This window comes from Austrofundulus limnaeus, unplaced genomic scaffold (genome assembly GCF_001266775.1).
Source record: "Austrofundulus limnaeus strain Quisiro unplaced genomic scaffold, Austrofundulus_limnaeus-1.0 Scaffold542, whole genome shotgun sequence".
NCBI lineage: Eukaryota > Metazoa > Chordata > Actinopteri > Cyprinodontiformes > Rivulidae > Austrofundulus > Austrofundulus limnaeus.
The window spans coordinates 329,645-333,732 of NW_013952944.1; the positions used below are offsets into that span (position 1 = coordinate 329,645).

The 4,088-nt window shown below is 35.7% G+C and overlaps 1 long non-coding RNA gene across 1 annotated transcript; it reads left to right on the top strand.

Annotated features, from left to right (window-relative positions):
• Positions 1–31: 31 nt before the first annotated feature.
• Positions 32–2,439, top strand: LOC106530643 (uncharacterized). The gene is made up of 2 exons (XR_001311814.1): positions 32–1,021; positions 1,833–2,439. It is a non-coding gene; the product is annotated as an uncharacterized LOC106530643 (long non-coding RNA).
• Positions 2,440–4,088: the final 1,649 nt, after the last annotated feature.

A 4,088-nucleotide genomic window follows, 5' to 3' on the forward strand; every position in this document is an offset into this window, starting at 1 on the left:
ATACAAATGATAAAAGTATTAGAATTACAGCCGCTAAAATTTTTTTAATTTTTGTATCACCATATTTTTATTTAAAACTTATTCTTTTCTCTCGCTTCTTCTGCCATTACTAGCATGAAAAAATTTCCGGTCCGGCCGCATCGGAGGAGTCTTTGGTTTTGGAAGGCCTTCGTCGCAGGGCTTGACGTATGTGGCCGACAAATTCGGCCTTTGGAGGACCCGGCCTGCCATTTTGGACACAGCCATAGTCTCCTCTCGTGCCCAGAATCTCTCTGCCCACGTGCGCGCGCACACTATTACCCTCGCGTGAGTATTTTTTTTTTCTTCCTCCCCAGCTTCCTCTGCTGCTCGCTCGACAATTACTTTTGGCAGAGGGTGGGCGGATCCAGAGCCCAATAAAGAGAGAGTTGCGACACTCCCGTTGACTTCCATAGGAAGAATGGAATGCGGAACTCACGTGGTTCATGGAGCCTCAAATAGTTGCAAACACAGCGAGAGGCTCCATTGAGCGCAGTTCATTCTTGGTGTCTCTGAGGTATTTTCTCCGGTAAGTTGACAAAAAAACAACATTTTTGCCATTGTGCGGCATTATCTGACTTTTCTGTACCACAGTGATATGTTGTAGTCAGTTTTAGTTTATTAATCGTGTTAATTAATTAGTTACGCAGTTAGCATAACTGCAGCTGCAGCTAGCTCGTTGTTAGCATGACGAGTAATGATGAGTTTAAACGGGACAATTTCAGTCTGTTGAGTTCAGCTTTTAAAATATTCGGTACATTTTACATTCTGAAAGTTGATAATTTTATAAATTAAGTGGTGCTGACTGAACTATATTTTGTTCTGTGAGACTGACTTGGTTAATTTACATCAAGTTATATATTTTTCTTCAGAGACAACAGCATAGATGGTGATAGTATTGTCATTAAAGATGAATGTTATTGTGAAAATGAATAATTATATGATATTTTTCAGTTAAACCAGACCAGACTTACCTGCTGAAGCTTGTTACAACATCACAAAGGTAACATGATGTCACTTTCTGTCCTCCAGAATAATCAGAGATBAATCAAAATGTCTGACCAACTAACATCATACCTTTAAAACATTAACTAATGCAGCACTGTTCATTTATATTTGTGTTATGTTATTAGTTTAGCATTTAATCATGGGGTCAAGTTCAGATTAGAATTTTTACTTCAGGACAGAGCAAGAAATTAAGAATTATTAACTAGAATGACTGCGGTCATTTATATGAGCATCAATAAATGACCACAGAGCAGTAACTTAAACAATATTAAACTATCACAGGTAACACTGCAGTCATTGTGTTCATGTTCATCTTCAGTATTTCAGAGAGACTGATGAGTGGTGATCTGGTGGAGCTGGCTGGGTGGAGGGGAGGCAGTCAACATAAAATTAAAATCTGAGTCATCAGTAAAACTTTGTCACATGCTAAGACTGTATGAATATGATCAGAGGTGTCAAGTAACTAAGTACAAATCCTTTGTTACTTTACTTAAGTAGATATTTTGTTTATTTATACTTTAGTGGAGTAATTAATTTTCAGCCTACTTTTTTACTTCTCCTTACATTTTTATTCAATTAGCTGTACTTTCTACTCCTTTTTAAAAATGCAAAAAAGTATTTCATTTCTATTTAACTTTGACTTGTTTTTATTCCATCTTTTCATTGTTCAGAAAAAATAAACAGAAATCTATTAAAGACATGTTTTACTTCTATTAGTCTCAGCATGAGGAATCTAATGTTTGTTTTTTGTACATCAGGACATGAGCATGATGGGTTTCTAACAGACTTGCTCTTTGTCTCTACAGGATCCATGATGTTCGGAGCTTCCTGAAAGATGTACCCGGTCTTCTGAAAGCTGAAGAAGAAGCCTGAAGAAGCCTGTAGCACTGACAAAAGGCAGTGGAAGTTTTTTCTCACTGCAGGATCCTTCCTGCTCGTTGGTTCTGGGCGATAAATAAACGTGGTTGGAACAGCATCAGTCATTAGTCTAACTTCTCTTTGTCTTTGCGAACTGTCCTGCCTCAAAATGTGCCTGTAGAGTGATTTATTACTTCATTTCCTCACATTTCATTAAGGCCTGGTGCATTTGACAGTAAAACTGATAAAAATGTTTGAGTGTGCAGATTACACTTACAGCAGTTTGCTGTTATTATGATCTTTATTGGTACAAATATAATGACTTAACAAAGTATTTTTACTAACATTTATAATGTAATTTTACACATTTTATAACACAATGTTTTTTTTCACAATTGAGACGCTTATTTTGTGATGTAATATGATCTTAACTTGAAATATATTTTTTTAAAATAAGCATTTTAAGTAATGAATTACTGTTTTATAGTTGTCTGGCTATAAGCACATGTACTCAGTTAACATGAAAAACCAAAAATTAAATATATAATTGCTTCAGTCAATCTGAAGATACAATTTTTTTTCATACATGTCTTTTGAAACTTGATTAATATAATTAATTTATTTGAACTCTGCCACTCAGCTCATTCTGATGTAGGGGTAACCCTGGTGAAATAAACATTTCTATTTTTTTTTCTTTGATTTTGCTTTTACACTTATAAGAAGAAAGTCATTTTAAAGTTTGTTTCTATTTTCAAGTGAATAGGACAATAAGTCCTATATGTTTTTTTCATTTAATCTTCTATTAGAGGTTATAATCAATATATCATTACTCAAAGTTTTATTGAATTAATCTTTGCATCTCTCTTTGTTCCAGAGTATAACACTGTGAAGGAAAAAGAGTTGAAATGTGTTTTACTGTTTTTGCTTAGTACTGGTTTATTAATCATGGTTTTATCATTTTTCTTAATTGGTTTCATGATTAATTATTGTGTACTATTAATTTTTAATATTAATCCATTTGTGCAAAGTGGTGGTGTGATGTATAACCTCAGTGAAGTGATTTTAAGTACGACAGTTAGTCTGTCTTTCCAGACTTCCAAGGTCTTTTGCAGATAACAACCCACAGCTGGCCGCGCAAGTGTGAGAAAGACAGATTGTTTTTCTTCTCTTTTTTTTTCTCTCAAAGAACTAACTTTCTGTTCACACCGTTGACACTACCGGTTGTTCGTGTTTGTTCGTCGGAGTAAATGGTGCTGACTGGTTCTCTCTGAGGGTGCGTGTCCATCTGGGCACCTGTCTGCTGGGAGTCTGAATGTCACTAACCTAATTTTACTGCGAGAAGCAACTGGACTGAGACCGCGCCGGGAGCCACTGGGCTCGTTAGGGGGAGACGAGAGGCTTCTCAACCCCCTGCTGTCATGAGCAGACATTATCCATCCTGCGGGCTTCGATGCTGTCACTCACAAACCGTCTACCTGCCTGTGGACTCTGTCTGAAGACATCTAAAGGTAGACAAATGTTTGCTGAGATAAAACGCCGAAGTTTAGCTCCGGAGGTGTCTCGTCTTGACATGCTGTTGTGCTGGTCTGGTCTTGACTTATGAAGAACAAGTGCTAAATTCACTAATTTCTTTTCCTCCTATCCTTAAAGCTATAAACTTTTACTATCTTTATCCTCTTTTTACTTAAAACTTAGTTAAGCAGCGTGCCTGTAAGTTACAACACCTGGAACTTACTGTTATGACAACTCTGAGGTGGAATTCATCATTGTCGAAAATATAACTTGTGTTCATTTATTCATATAATATTTTTAATAAATGTTTGTGTGTTTAATCCTTTTCATATATCTAAAATAAATTACTTTATTTTGAGAAATCTGTTCAGGTCACAAGTTTTCATTTCTCATTCATGATCAGAGGTGCATTTTCATCAGTGTCTGAGATTTCATAATGCAAAGATCTTGAGAGATTATTTTGTGAGATTGGGCTGGTCCTAATTTCATGGGGTGGTCTCTTACAATGATGATGACGATGATGATAATGATGATGATGGTGATGATAATGATGATGATGATGATAATGATGATGATAATGATGATGATGATGATAGTGATGATGATGATGATAATGATGATGATGATGATGATAATGATGATGATGATGGTGATGATAATGATGATGATGATAATGATGATGATGATAATGA